General features: G+C 47.1%; 1 pseudogene; it reads left to right on the top strand.

Annotated features, from left to right (window-relative positions):
- The first annotated feature begins 17,058 nt into the window (after positions 1–17,058).
- LOC134381831 (olfactory receptor 6B1-like) lies at positions 17,059–18,194 on the top strand (annotated as a pseudogene).
- Positions 18,195–21,662: the final 3,468 nt, after the last annotated feature.

Below are 21,662 nucleotides of genomic sequence, written 5' to 3'. Positions count from 1 at the left end.
GTTAGGCTGAGGCCTGGGCTCACCAGCCTACCCCTGAGCAAGCATGAAGAGGGATTCAAGGAAACCTGGTCGCAGAAGAGCCAGAGGAATGATACCTCAGAGCAACTGGGCTTATTCCAGAGATACAGGATTCGAGACTAACTAATCTACTAATATAATGTCCATATAACCAGAAAAAAGAATAAAAATGGATGAACACAGCTGGGAAGATTGAGACTTACTGTGAATTTCTATATAAAACATACATCCCAACATTCCAAACTGAAAGGCCACAGAGTGACACATCCAGAAAAAATGATGGGAGGCAAGCACAGGCCTTCCTAACTCTTAAAATCTAAGAAAATCAGATTAGAGCATGTGATTTTCACAGGCCCCCAGCATTTGTGAATGTTCAAATTAATTTACAGACCTTATGAGAGAGGGACCCATAGCCAGCAGCCGTCAGACCAGGGACTGACAAGAGTCACATAAGCCCAGACAGAGGAAAGGCAAGACTTGAAGGGCAGATGCTGGGTAATGCTGGGCTCTGACGGAGAGATCCTCTGAAGCACAAGACAGGCACCCTCCTCTGCCCACAATCCCAAAGGCTGCCATCTCGTTCCGAGCACAGCAGAGGCCTCACCATGACCTGTGAGGTGCTGCATGACCTGGTCCGCTCCACTCTCTGACATCACCTCGCCCAGCACAGGCTCCCAGATGTTCCTCAAACACATGAAACACTCCTGCCCTGGGTGCAGCAGCAAAGGGAGGGTTGTACAAATCGGGAGAAGAGGGAATGGACGGATGGATGTAGAGATGGACAGATGTATAGATGGACGAATGGACCGCCAAATGGCCACATGGGTGGGTAGACAGATGGATGAGTGGATGATGGACGGTTGGCAGGTGGATGACAGTGCTGGTGATGGGGACACAGATAAGAGTCTCTGCCCTCTGCCCTCAGGAGCTCACAGTCTTGGGGTCAACACTAACAGATCAACACTGTGGTGTCCTCTTGCCAAGAAGAGGCCCTACCTGTTGCTTCCCTCCCCACAGTGGCTGGGATGGAGTCACGAATCACCCAGAACAGTTTGGGGATGGGGCGTCTTAAACACAGGCTCAGAGATGGTCATGCTGACCAGAGATCTGGAAGAGGAACCAAGTCTGGATGCAGCTGAGTCCATGTAGAGGATTGAATTGTGCCCCCTCAAAACTCCCTGAAACTTGAATTGTGTCCCCCAAGTTTTACATGTTAAAAAGTTAGCCCCCACTGTGACTGTTAAGAGGGTGGGAAATCCTATTATGGTGATTGAAAGGTGGAGCCTTGAAGAGGTAATTCGATTGTAGGACCGTGCGGCAGTGAATGGATTAATAGTGGTAGTCGGGGGCGTGGTTCTGAGGGCTTTAAAAGAGGAGAGTCTGTTTCTCTCTCTCTTTTCTCTCTCTGCTTCCACCATCTTGCAATGTAGACCCCTGGGTCACTGTCACCACCACCAGATGGACTTTGGACTTCCCAGGCTCAGAAACTGTAAGCAATAAATTTCGTTTTCTTTATAAATCACCCAGTTCCACGTATATTGTTATAAGCAACAAAAATGGACTAATACAGAAAATTGGTACTGAGAGTGTGGTTTTGCTTATAACAGATCCTGGAAAATGTGGAAACAGCTTTGGAACTGGGTGTTGAGGAAAGGTTGGAGGAGTTTAGAGCACCCAGAAGAAGAAGAAAAGAGAAGGTAAAGTCTGGACTGTCCTAGAGACTGGTTATGTGGTGGCAAGCAGGATGCTGATAGAAATAGGGACTGTAAAGACCATTCTAAGGAGGTCTCAGATAGAAATCAGAAGGAGTTTACTGGAAACTTGGGCAAAGATCACCCTTGCTGAGAACTGGAAAGAAACCTGGGTGCATTGTCTCCATGCCCTAGGACTTCGTGGAAGCTGGAGCTTAAGAGTTGTGAACCAGAACATTTGGTGGAAGAAATTTCCAAGCAGCAAAGTATTAAGGAAGCTGCATGGCTACTTGAAACAGCCTATGCTGAGTTGTGGTGGCAAAGGCACAACCTTAAGCCAGAATTTAAAAGGGAAGCAGAGTGTAAAGATTGGGAAAATTTGCAGCCTGGCCATGTGGTAAAGAAGCAGAGAGCATGCAATGGTGCAGTCCAGTGACCATTAGCTAAGAAGATTAGTACAAAGGAAAAGGATTATCAAGAGAAGAGAAAAAGGCCTCGAGGACATTGCAGAAGCTCTGGGGCAACCCTTCCACTTCAGGCCCAAAGACCTAGGGAAACAATATGGTTGGGGAACAGGCCCGAGGCACCCTCCATGGGCTCGCTGCCCAGAGTCACAGCAACCCCAGCTGCTTTGGCTGCTCCAGCTGTGGCTAAATTGGCTCCAGGTGTGGCTGGACCTGCAGCTTTGGAAAATACAAGCCAGAAGGCTTGGCAGAGTCCACGCGGCGTTAGGTCTGCGGGCTCACAGAATGCCAGAGCTGTGGAGGCTTGGGAGCCTCCACCCCAACTTCAAAACATATATGTAAAAGTCTGGGGGCCCAGGAAGAGATCTGTCACAGGGGCAGACCCACTGCAGACAACCTTCACTAGAGCAATGCAAGCAGAAATGTGGGGTCAGAGTTGCAGCAGAGAAACCCCATCAGCATCATGCCTAGTGGAGCCATGAGAGCGGGGCCGCCATGGAGACCCCAGATTTGTGGAGCTACCAGAATGGAACCCCAGCTGAAGTGTGGCCTAAGACCAGGAAAGCCATTGAAGTAGAGCCGCCTGAGGACTTGGGGACCCAACCCCTGTACCAGCGTGCAGAGGAGGTGGAATATAAAGTCAAGGTACCTGATTTACCAGCTTTGAGATTTAATGCCTCTCCTGCTGGGCTTCAGACTTGTTTGGGACCTGTTACCCCTTTCTTTTGACCTGTTTCTCCCTTTCAAAACAGGAATATGTACCCTATGTTTGTCCCACCATTGAATCTGGGAAGTAGATAACTTGTATTGATTTCAAAGATGGGACTTCGAACTTTGGACTCGAGTTGAAACAAGTTAAGACTTTGGGGATGAAATGGATGTATTTGCATGTGAGAAGGACACGAGTCTCGGGAAACCAGGGACAGAATGTACTGGATTGAGTTGTGTCCCCCCCAAAACTCCCTGAAGTTTGGATTGTGTCCCCCAAGTTTTATGTGTTAGAAACTTGTCCCCACTGTGACTGTTAAGAGGGTGGGAAATCCTATTATGGTAATTGAAAGGTGGAACCCTGAAGAGGTAGTTAGATTGTAGGACCATGCAGTAGTGAATGGGTTAAAAATGGTGGTCAGGGGTGTGGTTCTGAGGGTTTTAAAAGAAAAGGAGAGTCTGTCTCCCTTTCTCTCTGCTCCCTCTGCTTCCACCATCTTGCAATGTGAGACCCCTGGGTCACTGTCACCACCACCAGATGGACTTTGGACTTCCCAGCCTCAGAAACTGTAAGCAATAAATTTTGCTTTTCTTTATAAATCATCCAGTTTCAGGCATTTTGTTATAAGCAACATAAATGGACTAATCCAGTCCACAAGATGAAGCAGCCCGGAGGCCAGCAGGTCAGCATGGGGTGACCCAAGGACCCTCAGGCAGGGATGCACCCCCAGGCCGGGGGAACAGAGAGCATGTGCCCTGCCAGCTGCCCCTATGACTTGCCAATGAGAGTCTCCTGATGGCTTTCTGCTGCCCACATCCTTCTGGAGAGGGGACAGGAGGGACAGGTGTGGGGGTCACAGGCTGCTCTTGCAGTCCATGGCAGTTGCTGGAGGCAAGTTTCGGCTGTCCAGGAAGGCGCCCTGACTGCCTGCCAGCACCGGACCCAAGTACAGTTCCTCGGCAGACTGCCTGGCCCCATGTCTGCAAGACTGCTCTGCCCAAGCGACCCTGGCTCTGGTCACTCAGAGCAGCCAGCACTGGCTCTACCGGGTGCAGACCCCAGGGTGTGGGGCATTGAGGCTGCCCTGGCCCCAGCCATGTGGGAAGGGAACAGACAACACCACGCAGCACCTGCCACCGCGCGCTCCTGTGGGGCAGAGACGTGAGTATGTGTTTCACGACTGGCATTTCATCGCTCCATATTGTTTCCTGTGAGTTGGTTTTGTTTTTTTAAATAACACTTAAGTACATGCTCTTTGGGGGGAAAGGGAACTGTGAGAAGGCAACTTACAGCAGTTTTGCTGAACCTCTCTGGCACCCTCTGCTGATGTGTTGTTTGGGCACTGGTTGGCAGGGTCACACTATCCTGGGACACGCCTGCCTCTCCCTGGCACCCAGGAACACACCCCCAGGTCCTGCACCCTGACCCACCTCCCCCATGCGGCCACCCCCATACCAGCACCTCTTGGCTTGGGTCCCAGTGATGTATGTTTGGGCTGCCCCCAATTTGTCTGGTTACAAATGATGATGTTCTGAAGATGCTCGTACGTGCCTCCTTGTGTGGCAGGTGAGAAGTGGAATTTCTGGGCCAAAATCAATAAGGATAATGAGAGCTTTGCGTGTTCATAGATCCCACCAAGTTGCCCTTCGAAACTCTTTATTTTTTTCCAACTTTGACGTCCTGATGAAGTCGCCACGCTTCTGTTATCTCCATTAGGCCCTCTTGTTTTCACTGTCAAGCCCACCGTCCTGCTGCAAAGGGACGAGCGCTGCATGTGTGCCTGGCAGGCCCCGCGTGCATTGAAAAGGCGGAGACAGGCACCAGGAAAGCAGAAGTCCCGGCAGGAGAGAGGTACGAGGTCTGCAGGGCGGTCTGTGAGCAGCTGCTTATGCAGGTGCAGGATCGGAAGAGAGAGCCCAAGTCCCTGAAATCCTCAGGAGTAGACACAACTGGAAAATGCCCATTAAGAAGATGCCAGAAACGTCTGGAAGGCCACCTAGCCACCAGTAGACATTACTCTGGAACATGTCCATTGTACATATGAACTTTAGGCAGAACTTCTCTTACGTAAATAGACCTAACCCCTTAACATTCCCCCGTCGGCGAATGGGGGAAGCCACTTAATATGATATTTGAAACTCAAAGGGCAACACTGTATAATGTTGTTTTAAAATGTGTCCTTTAGGTTTATCATTCACCAGGTAGCTCGATCACTCGAGTACTGGTATTAGTCTAATTTAGGCAAATACAACTTAGACGAGTCTGTGTATGTGTGTTTAAGCTTTAGTTTAGTTTTAGGGAAATTCATTGTAAGTGAAGTAATTTAAGGTGGATGGCACAGACCTGTTTGCAACATTGCCCACATGCAGCTGTGTCTGGGTCCATGTGTCCACGATTGTGTAGACGTCTGTGTGTGTGTCTGCCTGGATTTTCATGTCTGTGTGTGAGAGACAGCATGGTTTGCACATCTTGGAAGAATCCATTTCTGCCTGAACTGTCTGCTTTCTGATGACCCAGGGCCCTGCCAGGAAAAGCCTCCTTTGTCCAGGTTGATGCCGTCCCGTGTGCTGGCGACTCTAACACCAGACCTGTGCTGACCAGGACCTGACAGCCTTGCCTTCAGGGCTGGCCCTCACACACACTCAGAGCCTCATGCCTGACAGCCTGTTCCACCTCACCCAGTGCACACCTGGGAACCCAGGGCCATGGTGAGGTCCCAGAGTCGCCCCACGCCGGGTGCCTAGATGGGCTTCCCCCTCTGTTTCTGAGTCTCGTTCTGGCAGAACCACCCTCTGGCTCCCCGCCTTCTCTGCTGACCCTGTGCCCGAGACCCTGCATGGCCCTAGCCACCTGTGCCAAGCTATCTCCCTCCAGACACTGCATGGTTGGAAGAGTGACCTCTGGGAACGTGGACACCTGGCTGCTTCCATCCCAGATGGTTCTGGGCTTCCCTGAGCCCAGCTTCTGGCACGGGACTCCCAGGCAGGGAGAAGAAAGCACACACCCCACAGGCATCATCTGTGAGGAGGCCCATTGTCTTTGTCAACAACGATGTTTTAAGACAAAACCTGAGGACAGGCAGGGCTCTGACCAGTGGGAAAGGTGGAGGAAGCACATCACTGAGAAACCCTCACTTGGAAAAAGACGAGTCTTACGAAGAACTAGAAAACTAAAAGTGAAACTGATTAGAGTTTAGTGACTGTCTTAGTTCAGGCTACTATTACAAAATACCATAAACTGGCGGCTTACAAACAACAGACATTTATGTCTCACAGTTCCGGAGTCTGGAAGTCCAAGATTTGCTGCCTGGCGAGGGCCTTCCTGGTTCACAGAAGGTGCCTTCTCACTGTGTCCTTAAATGGTGAAAGACAGCCAAAGAGCTCCCTTGGGCTTTTATAAGAACACTAATACCATTCACAAGGGCCCCACCCTCATGACCTAATCATTTCCCCAAGGCTCCACCTCCTAATATCATCACTTGGGGGGTTAGGATTTCAACATATGAATTTGGGCAGGACACAAACATTCAGTTCACATCAGTCACTATGGATATGCCTGTGCACAAGGGGAGCCCGCTTCTTAAATGCTTACTTACAAACACCATTTCTAAAACAGAACATTGGGAAACAGTCAATTACTCAGAGAATTTTGATATATAACAGAGGTGACAGAGCAGGTAACTGGGGAAAGAAAGCACTGTTCAAGGAGTAGAAAATTAATGTGAAATGGACACCTGCCTCAAATCATGACAATGATAAACTCCAGATACAAATTTTTTATGAAAGAAGGAAATTTTTGAAAATAAAAACACAACATACCAACTTAATGGGTGCAGCAGAAGCAATGCTCACAAAAAGAAAAACATAGCAGTAAATGCCTACATTAAAAAAGGATAAAAATCTCAAATCAATAAAATAAGGGGCTGGCCAGTTAGCTCAGTAGGTTAGAGCATGGTGCTGATAACACCAAGGTCCAGGGCTCAGATCCCTGTACAGGACAGCTGCCAAAAAAATAAATAATACACCTTAAGGAACTAGAGAAAGAAGAGCAAAGTAAACTCAGAGCTAGCAGAAAAAGGAAATATTTAATAAGATCATAGCAGAAACAAATGAAATAGAGAATATAAAAACATATATTTGGTTTGTTTGTGAATCAACGAACCAAAAGTTGATCTTTGAAAAGATCAACAAAATGGACAAGGCTTTAGCTAAATTGACTTAAGAAAAAGAGAGAGAGAGATGCAAATAACTTAATAAGAAATGAAAGTGGGGACGTTACTATTGACCTTATGGAAATACAAAAGATTATGAGAGAAGACTATGAACAATTGTATGAAAATAAACTAGATAACCTAGGTGAGATGGAAAAATCCTAGATACACAAATTACAAAACTGACTCGAGAAGAAATAGAAAATCAGGGCACACCTTTAACAATTAAAGACATTGAATCAGTAATCAACAACCTCTCAGAAGAGAAAAGCCCAGGACCAGATGGCTTTGCTAGTGAATTCTACCAAACATTTTTAAAAGACTCAACACCAATCCTTCTCAAAATATTTCAAAAAATAGAAGAGGAGGGAACACTTCCTAACACATTCAATGAGGTCAACATTGCCCTGATACAAAAGCCAAAGACACCACACACACGCACGTACACATACACACACACACACACACAAACACACACAAAACTATATGACCGATATCTACAAAAACAGATGCAAAAATCCTCAACAAAATACTAGAAAGCTAAATCCAATAGCATATTAAAAGGACTATATACCATGACCAGTGGGATTTACCCCAGGAATACAACAGTGATTCAACCTAATTACCTTCAACACAATCACAGAGGACAACAAATGCAACTCAATTAATGCAGGGAAAACATTTGACAAAATTCAACATCCTGTCATGACAAACATACTCAGTAAACTAGGTATGGAGGGGACCTTCTTCAACATGCTAAAGGGCACTTATGAAAAACCCTGAGCTAACAGCATATGCAATGGTGAAAGACTGAAAACTTTCCTGCTAGAATCAGGAAACAACAAGGGTGTCACTCTCACCACTGCTATTCAACGTAGTACTGGAAGCTCTAGCCAGAGCAATTAGGCAAGGAAATGAAATAAAAGGCATCCAAATTGGAAAAGAAGCAGTAAAATTATATCTATTCCCAGATGGCATGATCCTTTATATAGGGAAACCCAAAGAATCTGTACCCCTAAAATTACTAGAATTAATAAATGAATTCAGCAAAGTTTCAGCATACAAGATCAACACACAAAAATCAGTTGTTTCTACATACCAGCAATGAACAATCCAAAACCTAAATTTAAAAAATGATTCTATTTACAATATCATCAAAATGAATAAAATATCCAGGAATAAATTTAACCAAAGAGGTGAAAGATTTGTATGCTGAAAGCTACAAAACAATGCTGAAAAAAATTAAAGAAGACCTAAATAAATAAACGGAAAGATAGCCTGTATTCATGGATTAGAAGACTCAATATTGCTAAGATGGCAATACTGTCCAAAGTGATCTACAGATTCAACAAAATCTATATCAAAATTCCAATGACCTTTTTACGAAACTAGAAAAGCTGATCCTCACATTTATATGAACTAGCAGTGATTCAAGAATAACCAAAACAATCTTGAAAAAGAACAAAGTCATAGGACTCATACCTCCTGATTTCTAAACTTATTTATTACAAAGCTGTAATAATCAAAACAGTGTGGTGCTGGTATAAGGATAGACATATAGACCAATGGAATAGAACTGAGAGTCAGGATGTAAGCCTGTATGTTCATAGCCAATTAATTTTTAACAAGGGTGCCAACACCATTCAATGTAAAAAGAATAGTGTCTTCAACTAATGGTGTTAAAACAACTGGATACTCACATGTGGATCCTTACCTCACACCATATACAAAAATTAACTCAAAATGGATTAACTACCTAAATATAATAGTTAAAACTATAAAACTCTTAGAAGAAAACACAGGGGTAAATCTTTATGACCTTGGATTTGGCAAAAGATTCTTAGACAAAAAACCAAAAGTATGAGCAACAAAAGAAAAATACAGATGAATTGAAAATCATCAAAATTTAAAATTTTGTGCATTAAAGTACATAATCAAGAAAGTGAAAAGATAACTCACAGACTGGGAGAAAATTTTTGCAAGTCATATATCTGATAAGGACCTAGTATCCAGAATATTTAAAGGATTCTTAAAACTTTACAACAAAAAGACAAACAACTCAATCTAAAAATGGGCAAAGAATTTAAATAAACATTTCTCTAAAGGAGGTATTCAAATAGCTAAGAAGAACATGAAAAAATGAATCAATGTCACTGAAAAAAATGCAAATCAAAACCACAATGGGAAACCATTTTACACCACTAAGATGGCCATAATTTCTTTAAAAAATAAAATAAAATAGATGTTGGTGAGAATGTGGAGAAATTGGACCTCTTGTACATTGCTGGAGGTAATGTAAAATGGCCAAGCCTCTGTTGCAAACAGTTTGGCAGTTCCTCAAAAAGTTAACGTATAATTATCATATGACCCAGAAATTCCACTCATAGGTCTATATTGGAGAGAATTGAAAACCTGTATTCAAACAAATACCTGTACACGAATGTTCATAGCAATATTATTCACAGTAGCCAAAAGGTGGAAACAACCCTAATGTCCATCCACAGATCAGTGGATAAACAAAGTGTGGTGTAGTCATACAATGGAATGTTACTCAGCAGTAAAAAGGAACGAAGTACCAACACATCCTGCAATGTGGATGAACCTTAAAAACGTCATGCTAAGTGAAGAAGCCAGTCACAAAAAGCCATATATTGTGTGATTCTACTCATATAAAATATCTGCAGTAAGTAAACTCCGGAGACAGAAAGCAACTTGGTGGTTGCCAGGTTGTGGGGGTGAGGAAGGAAGAATGGTCTGAGTACTGGATAGGTGCAGGGTGTGATTCTGCAGTGATGAAAATGTCCTGAGACCAGATAGAGGTGGTGGTTGAAAAACACTGTGAATATAATAAATCCACCAAATTGTGCATTTTAAATCATCAATTCTACGTTACGTGAATTTTACCTCAACGAAAAGGGGTAAAAAGAAGGAAATCCTGAAAATGTTTCCATGAATGTATAAGTGAATACTCTGACCTCAGACTAGCCAAGAATTTCTTTCAAAAAATGTGAGTCATAAAAGAAAAGATTGAAAATTTTGACTATATTAAAATTAAGACCTTTGACAACTCACCAAAGAAGATACACAGATGGAAAATGAGCACATAAAAATGTCAACATCATTTGTTACTAGAAAATGATGGCTCATGTATTTCTTTAATACTTTGGGTTATAATCCACTACTGCTTTATTTATTTTTTTGCTCCAATTTTTCTAGCTTTGGCCCGTTTGAGTACCTCATCACCGGTTTTGCTTTGGTTTGTTTTCTGTACTGTTTGAATGCTTATTAACTTTCTGGCACAACAAGATGATCCAGGCTCATCTTGTATATTTCCTGCCTCGGTCCTAGAATCAGCCATTTCTCCAGGGAGCCCTGGCTCCTTGTATTAGACAATGATGTTAGAAACGAAGTTGAGGGCACTGGTGTGGTGCTTGCTGCTGCCCGAGTATGTTACCTCTAGGCCCTGCCTGCTGAAGAGCAAGGAGAGAACGTTTGTGTACCAACCCACGTGTACACACACGAATCTATAAATACATAAATGTATGTAGCGACCTGCGCTACATGGCAGTAAACATGCGCTCACACTGACTGTCCGCATCTGGTCCACCACCACGTGGGTCATCCCAGCCTCCTCCCCTCCAGCAGTGAGAAGCTGGCTGCTGCCATTCACCGTGCACTCACTTGATTATTTAATTCCAGTGTACACGCATAGCAGTATCAGCACTGTCCATCTGTACCCCGTCAGGAAAAACCTTTATGCAAGGTACCAGAAGGAAGACAGCTGAGCAGAGGAGTTCCAGAAGTCTGCACAGGTCCTCCTGAGGATTTGGCTAGAAACTAAGCTGTAAATGCGCGGGGTGAGATGTTATGAGGTGGACAGAAAATAACCATCAGAGACTACACCTGTGAGTAAGGGAGCTGACAGCTGCACACAGGCTGGGAGATATTCTGTCTCTAACTAGCCAGAGCACAGAGAAATTGTTGAAAACCTTGAGCATTCACTGGAGACTTCAGAATGCCATGATTTAGAGTAGCCTGAGAATAAAAGCTACTCTCAACTTGCCTTCCAGAGGTTAAAAGGAAGCCCTGAAAGGACCGAGGTGATCCCCAAATAAGTTGACTGACTGTCAAAACAAATGACCACAAAGTCCACACATTCAATGACAGAGAATCCATAATACCCAGCAGCCAATCTAAATTGACTAGCCATATGAAGAAGCAGAAATATGACAGTCTTCACAGAGTTCAAGGGAATGTTCTTATTATCTTTTAATTCCATTTTTTCATGAACTTTTTGAAGTATCTTCGTATATGACCTAGAAGCAGGAGAAAAAAATCTATCAAGAGAAATAAACTATTAATGACAGGGATGATGGAATCAGCCATCAAAGATCTTCAAATTGCTGTCACGAGTATGGCCAAAGATTTAAAGAAACACCTGAATATAATAAGGAGAGAAATGGGAATTACATTTAAAAAACCAATCTGGAAACTCTAGAACTGAAAATAGAATTTATTGACTAAAAAATGCACTAGATGAGCTAATGTGTAAAATTTGTCCCCGGGATTTGTTTTAACCAGGTGTGTTAAGACAGCAGACACAGGAATGGTTGTCATGAAGAAGTTCATACTCACAGATCCCTGGGGACAGCAGGCATGGCACAGCACACAGGGCCACACAGGGAGGACCAGGGTGTTCAGCAGCAGAGGAGGGGAGACCGTGGGCCAGAGCCTTTCCGGGGGGTTGTAGGGAGGACCGGGTGAGGCGGGGCAGGTACACTGCAGTAGCTTAAGGTTGGATCGTTTGAATAACTTTGGTGGGCTTGGGAGTACAGGGGTGGTTCCTAGTTGTCTGGTGCCTGGTCCTGTGGTGATTTGGGGCAAGAGGAACATTGGCTTGGTGTGTGAGCATTTGATAGAGAAGACGGTTGGGGGCAAGAGCTCTGGACTTGTTGGTTTGAACATCAAAGGTGTCCTCATAGGGAGTCATCTGCGATTTCTAGGAATTAGCTAGCACAAGGGGAGGGCAGCACAGTCTCTCCAGGACCAAGGCCCCAAATGCTAGAGCATCAATAATACAGAAAATAAGAAGATACAATCAACACAGCTAGACTGCATATTAGACATTGAAAAAGAATACATCAGAGTAATTGATGACAAGACAATAGAAGCTATTCAAAACTGTATCACAGACATTATTTTAAGATTTAATATGTGAACCAAGTCTCAATGGCCTGTGGTTCAATATCAAGCAGTCCAAAATATGTGTAACTGGAGTCCCAGAAACAGTGGAAAGAGAAAAGAGAGGGAAAATTTTTTGAAAAAAATGACTGAAATTTTTCCAAATTTGATGAAAACTATAGGCCCTCAGGTCCAATAAATTCAATGAACTCTAAGGATAAACACAAGGAAAAGCACACCAAGTATATCATAATCAATATGCCGAAAAACACTAATATGAAGAAAATCAAAGAGAAAACAGAGCACACATAGGAAAACAAGGTTAATAATTATTAAGATTTCTTGTTTGTCACAATGCAAGAAGGATTGAATGCCATCTTTTTTTTTAACACTTACACATATTTGTGGGGTACAGTATGTTGTTTCACTACAAGCATGTACTGCACAATGATTCACATAGGGCAGGTGGCATAGTTTTGTGCCTGTTAGTCCACCTCCCCTCCAGCCTCTGGTAACCATGATGCTACTCTGTTTCTATGAGAACCACTTCTTTTTTTAGATCCCTCACATGAGTGAGATCATGTGGTGTTTGTCTTTCAGAGTTTCCATCCATGTTGCTGGAGTAATAGGATATCATTTCTTCTATTGCTGAACAGCAGTCCACTGTGTATGCACACCATGGCTTTTTACCCATTCACTCACTGATGGGTGTTTAGGTCGACTCCATCTCTTGGCTACCACGAATCGTGCTGCGATGAACATGGGAGTGCAGGTGTCTTTTTGAGGAACGGCATCTTTACAGTGCTCGAGAGAAATGATGCCCGGAATATTCTATATCTAGAAAAATTATCCTTCAAAAGTGAAGATAGCTCTCTTGAAAAATGTTCTTTTATGGCCCTAGTTGACCTTCTGTAGCATCCACATGATGGAAAGCCTGCTGGAGAGATCACACAGAGACAGGGATATCCGAGAACCACCACTGTCCCTGCAATGCAAACCCAGACATCAGACATGGGAGGGAAGAAGCCTCAGGTGACCCCAGCCACAGCCACCATCTGGTCACAGCATCACAAGATCCCCCAAGCCAGAAAAGTCAAGCCAAGATGCTCCAAAATGATTGACCCCCAGATCCTGTGAGAGAAAGTAAATTATCGTTGCTCCTTTAAAAAAAAAAAAGCAAGTGAAGACATTTTTCGATAGACAGATTCTGAAAGAATTCATTGCCAGAAAATCCACAGTACAGGAAATGTTAACAGAAATTCTTCAGGCTAAAAGAAAATGATACCAGATGGAAACTCAGAGTCAAACAAACAAAGAACAGAAATGCTGTGGACTGACGGAATTATGTCCCTCAAAGTTCAGACATTAGAAGTTTCATTCCCACTGTAACTGTGCAGGGTGGGAAATCCTGTTATGATAATTGAAAGGTGGGGCCTTGGAAAAGTGATTACGTTGATGATTTGGCGGTGGCCGTGGGAGTGGTTCTGAAGGCTTTAAAAGGAGGGTGCACAAGAAATTACCTCTCTCTGCTCCACCATTCCACGTGAGAAGGCCCCTGGGTCACTGTCACCACCACCAAGACCCTCACTTGATGTGTTCCCTGGACCTTGGACTTCCCAGCCTCTGAAACTGTAAGCAACAAATATCATTTTCTTACAAATTAACCCATTCCATTTTTTGTTATAATCAACAGAAAAAGACTCACCCAAGCAACCAGCAGAAAAATATAAAAGACTTTTTTCTTCTCACTTCTTAATGTCATTTTAAAAGTCATTGAATATTTAAAGCAAAAGTAACAACAGCTGCAGTATGTGGTTTATAGCACGAGAGAGGTGGAACGTGTGGCGACGCAGCACAGAGGACGGACGGGGCGTGAGCCCACCGCTGCAAGCCTCTCGCGCTGAGCTCGAGGGTGCGAGGCCCAGAGACAGACGCGAGAAGCCGGAGACGCGTGTTGTAAACTCTAGATCGAGCACCTCAAAGGTGACGCAACAACGAAGTGCCGCTGAAAAGCCAAAAATGGAGAGAAAATGGCATCGTTAAAAAACATTTTTTAAGGCGGGAAATGAGGAAAAGAACAGATGAGACTGATATAAAACAAACAGAAACAGAGGTGACCTCAACCTAGACCGATGGTAACTGCTTCAGCCGCCGTTGGACCGAAACAGCGATCCAAAGGCAAGTGCCACCCGATTAGGGAAAATCCAGATCCACCCACGTGCTGTTTACAGGAGGTAAATTAAAGTCACAGGCAGTTTAAAAGCAAGAGGGATAGAAAAGAAATGAAGCAGTGGTATCAATACCAGACAAAGCAGACTCTGGAATAAAGAATATCACCAGAAATAAAGACATTTCCTGAGGAAAAAGTCAGTTCATCAAAAAGGCGTGACAATACTAAGCATATATGCACCTGACAGAGCTTCAAACCACCCAAGGGAAAAACTGGCAGGAGGAAGAGAAGAAACTGACGAATCCACAAATGGTTTGGTGTCTCAACACTTCTCTCTCGCGAACTGATGAGACAAGATGATATAAAACAAACAAGGACGTCGTCGGAGGCTTGCACACTGTGAACCGGTGCACCTGCTCGACGTTTCTGGAATACTCCACTGCAGGATCGCGGAATCCACGTTCTCCTCAGCTGCAGGTGGCACGCGCCACGTCCCCCATGCTGGGCCACAGAACGGGTAACGTAAAAGGGTTGAAAGAACAGTGTTCTCTGATCACAACAGAATTAAATTAAAAATTAACAACAAAGCTCTGAAAACCCCCGATACCTGGATATCTTTTTAAAAAGCCATTTAAAAAACACTTCTGAATAATGCCCTGTCACAAAAGCGCACTCGTGGGCCCCTCGTTCCCGGTGGGTCTCCACGCCCATCCGCACCGTTTGCTCCGTGAGGGTTGCCTTGAGTATTTCACGTCGGGCTGGTCTGTTAGTGGGACACGAGGGTTCTTCAGAAAGTTCGTGGAAAGATGGGATTAAAGGCTAACAGGAGCCTCTCCGTGGACGGTTCGAAGACCCCTCGTGCTCCTTCAGCTTCTCTGTGTGCGAAAAGGTCCTTGTGGATCTTGTTTTTGTTTTGAAAGGTGTCTTCCCTTGTACGCGATTCTCGGCCGACAGTGTCCCCCTTCTGTCCTTAGAGGACGTCCCGCCACCGTCCCGCACGGTCCCCGCTGTGTCGCTGGTGTCGAGCGCAGGTTTGTGGTCTCCCCGTGTGACGGGGCGAACGAACGAATGACCGAAGCCTTGCCTGAAAGGACACGGAATGAAGTGGCTGTTCTGAGCCGTGGCAGGGTCCACGGAAGCCCCCCTGTCGCCGAGGGGACGTGGCCTCGTCCCTCCACGACCCGCGGGGCGCCTGCGCGGGGCAGAGCGAGGCCACCAAGGAGCCTTAAAACACGCTGAGGACAGAGGCGGCGGGGACCCCGCGAAGGCTGCGGCGGGACGTGGCACCGCGAGCCTCAGCCCCGAAGCAGCCCGGTTCACATCGCCCGGGTGCCGAGAGGGGACCTGGGGGACAGTCCCCGGTCTGTGCACCTCCGCCAGCCCCGGGCCGTCGCTGTCCCAGCGCCCTTCCTACCCCCCAGGCTCCCTCTGCAGCCGCTGTGACCGGGCCGAGCGCACGTCGCTGTCCACGGGAGCCTCTGACGCCGGCCGCAGGCCCCTCCTTGGCTCGCTGAGCGAGTTCACCTTCGCAGGTGAGCCAGGTGAGCCAGGTGGGTCCTGGAAGCGACGGGCCGAGGGGACTCTTCCCTCGCCTGTCCAGGCACAGACAGACCCCGCAGCGGAGCGCGAGGCAGGGGTCCGGGGCCAGTGGGGACCCTTCTCCGGCCTCTGTTCCAACCCCTCCTTCCCCGCAATCGGCCCATCTGCCCTCAGACACCCAACTGCAGGGATGACCTGGCACGAGATCCCCAAACTGTGCGGGGCCACTTGAAGCTCTGAGCCGACAGCTCCCACCACCGCAGCCCCTAACAGCCGCTTTGCTGCTCAGAAAGCTCAGGACAGAGACGTCAGGCTGGCCCAGGGTGGGGCCCACATCAGGACATCAAAGGTGGGACCAGCCTCCCATCAAAGGGTGGCCCAGCCGTGTGAGGGAGACGGGGGCCTCTCACTCCGTCCTTCCCCAGGCGTGAGGAGCCCCTGACCACACTGAGCAGCACGAACCAGCTGTGCCTCAGGAGCCGACAGGATGAGGACGGAAAGTGCCCCATGCACATGGCCCCGTGAGCAGGCACACAGGTCAGGACACGTCTTCCCTCGTGCTGTATGTGCCTGCGCCTGAGGTGTGCATGTGTGCACTTGGGAGGTGGGTGTGTACGTGCACTTGGCCGTGTACCTGTGTGTCGGGGCAGGGAAGATTATTCACCTCAGGATGCATATGTAAGCGTGTAAGTGAGAGCTGTGTATCTACTCACACTGTGTGTACAGGCCTCGAGGCCCCTTGGCCAGGTGTTAGTTCTGGGTACATGTGCACGTTGGGCTGAGAGGTGGGGTCAACAGGAGAAGACCACAGCAGGTCCCAAAGACACATGGCAGGAGTGTTGTCCTCTCTCTGCCCGTGAGCCTAGTCAGCCCCAGGAGCCCTGAGAGGGAATCCCCTGGGTCCTCAAGCAGCCACACAGGTGTGGCAGCCCCTGCCTTGGAGACCCCAGCAGAGGTTATGGTGCACCCACCAGCTCTTAGCGTGGAATGGAGGGCCCGGCCACCCCACACAGCACAGCTGAGTCTCTCTGCTGTTCCAGGTAGCTCAGAAGTGATGTCCCTTGCCAGGGAGGGTCATGAGCAACTTCAGTGACACCTTGGTGGCAGAGTTTGTATTGCTGGGCTTCCTGGAGCTGTGCCACCTGCGAGGGCTGCTATTCAGGTCACCCTTCATCATCTATGTGGCAACTGTCCTGGAGAACCTGGTCATTGTGGGGACTGTCCAAGCCAGCCGTCAACTGCACAAACCCATGTGCTTCCTCCTGGCCAACCTGTCGGTGCTGGAGACCCTCTACACCTCCGTGACCATCCCCAAGCTGCTGGCCTGCCTCCTGGCACAGGCGGGGACCGTCTCCTTCCCAGGGCGCCTCACCCAGCTGTTCCTCATCCTCTCGCTCGGCTCCTCTGAGTGCTCCCTCCTGGCCACCATGGCCTGTGACCGGTACTTGGCCATCTGCCACCCACTGCACTACCCAACCATCATGGACTCGGGGCTCTGCTGCACCTGGCCCTCAGCACCTGGCTCCGTGGCTCCCTGGCATCCTTATGTCCCCGGTTCTCATCTCTCACCTCAGGTTCTGCGGCCCCAACGCCCTCAATCACTCCTTCTGTGACATCTCCCCCCTGCTGCGGCTCTTCTGCTCCGACCCCAGCACTGAGACGCTGGATTTGGTGGCAGCCCTGGCAGTGCTCGCACCCACCCTGCTGGTGACTGCAGCTTCCTACGCCCACATCTTGGCCATGGTGCTGAGGATTCCAGGAGGGGCGGCCGCCGGAAGGCCTTCCCCACCTGTGCCTCCCACCTGGTGGCGGGGGCAATCTTCTACGCCACCACCCTCTTCATGTACACCCGGCCACACACCATCAGCCTCTTCAACTTCCACAAGCTGGTGTCCCTGGTCTACTCGGCTGTGACCCCCTGCTTAACCCCGTCATCTGCTGCCTGAGGAACCGTGACATCAGGGAGGCCCTGGCCAGACTCTTCGGGCACCTGGCCCCCCGTGAACGCCTCTGCTCTGCTCAGACGCCGCCCACCGCTCCAGGCAGGCCACGGCTCCCTCCCACCAGTGCAGCCAGGGAGTTCCTCTCCTGCTCACCTCACCCTGAGCCGGGGCTGCCAGGAGCACAGAGTGGCCGCAAGCTAGTACCTGAGCGAGCTGGGAAGCAGCAGCACAGGGACCCCAAACCCGTGCTTTCACTGCCTTTCAAGTGAGCGTCACCATCTGACTGGGGGGACAGCTCCTCAGTTCAGCCCCTGAAACGCTCAGTCCTGAGCTTGCAGGAAGCTCTCTCTTCATGGTCACTCCTCTGCCCACCTGAGGTCTGACCAGTTTTTGTCACAGCCAGCCCCTCTCATGCCCCCGAGTGCTGCATGCCCCATCCCTGAGCCCCCGTGGATGACATTCTTTCCATGAGGTCCCAGCTCCTCAGGGTAGACCCTGAGACCAACCTCAGCCAGCTTGATCAGGTGGACTAAGGACCCCCAGACCAGGCGAAGGAAGAGTTCCAGCAAAGCCAGGCAGCACCGTTGCACACACAGGTGCCACCATTCCTCAGAACAAGAACGTCATTTTATGTCCTTTTATTAAAACTGATGGGTCTAATGGACAGATGGCATGCCTGTACCAGGTTTTTCTGATTTTTCGGTGCTCGAGGGCAGAAACTGAGTTCATCAAGCACTTCCCTTCTTGTTGGGCTATCATCATCGGGCAGGTAAGGTCTTCTCTCACTTGATTTCACGGTTTTTCCACATTCCAATCAAATTTCCTTCATCACAGCCACCCAGTACGATGTGCTTGTGTGTGGCTTTGAAGATACGTATATTCAATGGATGTATCTTGTTGTGTAAGAGTTTTAAATGTATGTAAATGATTTGTGCTACAAATCTCCTCTTTATTTTTATGCTTTATATTTTTTGAGGTTATATCATTAAGTGCATACAAATTTAGAACTGTTTTATTTTGGTAAATTTAACCTTTTATCACTATGAAATGAAACTTTGTCTCTAGTAATGCTTTTTCCCTCAACCTTTCAGGCTTAGAGTCTGCCTTGTCTGGCATTAACACAGCTACATCAGCTTCCTTTTAGTTAGTACGTGCATGGTACATATTTTTTTATCTGTGCCATTTATTAACCTACTGCCTCTGAACTTCTAACCACCCTCCTGGGTCAGCTCTGTGACGCTGGAGCAGGAACTCACCAAACCACATTTCTGCTTGCTCAGCTGTTCCCTCTTTCTGTTGAGAAGTCAGCTGTCTGTCTTATTTTTACTCTTTTGTAGGGAATTTGTGTTTGCCCTGCTTCTGGAAGCTTTTAGATTCTCTTGAGTTTGGTTTCCAGCAGTCTTCTCTAGGTATGCTTCTCTTTGTATTTATCATACTTGGAGTTTGTAATGCTCCTATGTAACACTAAGGCTTACAGACCCCTCAAGTCTGTTACACAGATTGGGTCACAAACCCTCCACACACAGGTCTGTGAGCTAGGTAATAGAAAAACAAAGGTTCTGGGAGCTGTGGGTATAGAAAAATAAATGGGTTTTAATCAGACCTAGGAACAACTGTCCTAGAGGCTTCTCTGAGAGTTCTGAGAAGCGCTGTGTATCAGAGCTGTTGGTCTTTCATACTTAAGTCCACAACCCTGGACACCTGGGTGCCCATACACACTTACATTAAGCAGTAACAAGGAAGACCTGAGGATATTTACAGCAAATGCTTGGCAAGACTCTGAACATCCGAAGGGCCCTGACATTTTCCTATTTTTCCCAACAATCCACCCCTTCAGGGTCCCTCGTGTATAATCTATGCATTCAAACTCTTCTGCGATGTTCCCTTAGCAAGGATAAGTGACCCTTACATTCATACATCCTGTCCTCTGTCCAGTATGCCTTAAGGCTTGTCCTAAAGGTTTGTCCTGTAGTTTTGTTCTTTCAATTATTAGCCACACATGTCCGGTTAGTAGTCATCATTGGTATTAAGTTCAGTGTATATTCAATAAGCCAACACATCGGTCACACGAACATATGTCTGTATCCAGTTGACTCTGGTGCCTGCAGCCAGAACACTATGGGCGAAAAGACAGAAGGGTTATTGGTACCAATAGGGGGAGTTCTCTCCCCCCTGGTAAGATGCATGCCAGTTCGCCATCCTGGGAAAGGATGGTTGCAGGAATAGGTGTCTTACCTGGTTTATGATACCTTACACTATCAGCTACTACTGTTGGATCTGTAGGTTCTACATGTAACTGTATAGGGGAACTCATAATTGGCCATAATGATAACACAAATGTGTCCTTTGGAACTGAGCACCTATCTGTTCCAGGCCATGTCACTTTAACTCGAGGAGGCCATGTACTTGTCACCCAAGGTGAAATTTGCAAGTCTGCTTCTAATCCTTTCCCCCAAGGCCCTATTAGGCCTACCCAGCGTATATGGGGGGCTTCTATTCTCCAAGGCCATTCCCATTGTACTGTCTGTTCCTGTTGTAAACAGGGTGGGGCCAGTAAGAGAGTATTTCTATTCTTGCTATATCCTGGCTTCAAAAGCTTATCTTTAGTAGTGACTTGCAGTTCTATAGGTGCAACAGAGCTCCCACTGGAGAGGGTCTGCCCTTGTGGGGTCTCTCACTTAGAATCCTGTCAGCCATAACCGCCATGTCCACCCCTTCAGGGATAGGGGTTGGGTAGATAGCCTTAGCCCCTTTTTTAAAAGACTGTTGTACCGTTCAATCATTTCTGCCTGGGGATGATATGGCATATGTAACTTCCACCAAATGGACAACTGGCAAGCCCACTTCTGAACCTCATGTCCAGTAAAGTGGGTTCTATTGTCACTCTCTATGACTATAGGCTGGTCATACATGGCCGTAAGGCTATTCAATGCCTTCACAGTGCTTACCTGGTCTGGGGCCTTACAAGGCCCTACAAGCAGAAGACCAGTAACCATATCGACAGCTGTGAAGATGTATCTGAAATTCTCTGACCTTAGCAGTGGTCCAACAAAGTCCACTTGCCATTGAGCCAGGGACATCCTTCCTCAAGTTATTTGCCCATCTACATGGGGTACCCGCCAGGGGTGTGGACTCTCTTGAGCACACACTGGACAAGCATGACAGGCATTTACTACATCTTCCCATTTTATAGGCAAGGCCCATCTTTGAGCCACCTTCCACATGGTTTTGCTGCCAACATGCTACATTCATCGATGTAACCATTGGACTACATCAGTAGCTGGTGCTCTCTCCAGCCATCTTACCTTAGCCAAGCCATCGGCTTCATCATTTCCTGGACTGGCTAAGGGGAGGTGTCCAGTGACATGGAAAAGAGTTATTTCTTTCTCATGCCCCAATTCCCATAACTCTTGCCACACGGTTTGTCCCTACAGGGGTCGGCGGCCTACCATCCACTGTTGATATTTCCAAGTAGAAATCCAAAGGGTTAAACCTTTGTACACAACCCAGCTGTTAGTACAGATGGTTAATGACCCAGGCTTATTTTTTTATCACCATCCATACTGCTCTCAATTCAGTCCATTGACTGCTTTGCCCTATACCATTTTCATACCACATGGTATCTGTTAAGGACTGGACAGCAACCGCTGTCCATGATGCTGAAGGTCCCATGCTAGAGCCATATGTATACCAAGCTTGCTCTGTGATAGGTCCCTATCCCTCATGGAAAGGTGTAG

Source organism: Cynocephalus volans, chromosome 7 (genome assembly GCF_027409185.1).
Source record: "Cynocephalus volans isolate mCynVol1 chromosome 7, mCynVol1.pri, whole genome shotgun sequence".
NCBI lineage: Eukaryota > Metazoa > Chordata > Mammalia > Dermoptera > Cynocephalidae > Cynocephalus > Cynocephalus volans.
The sequence above is the reverse complement of the archived record's forward strand: the minus strand, read 5'-3'. Positions and strand labels throughout refer to the sequence as shown.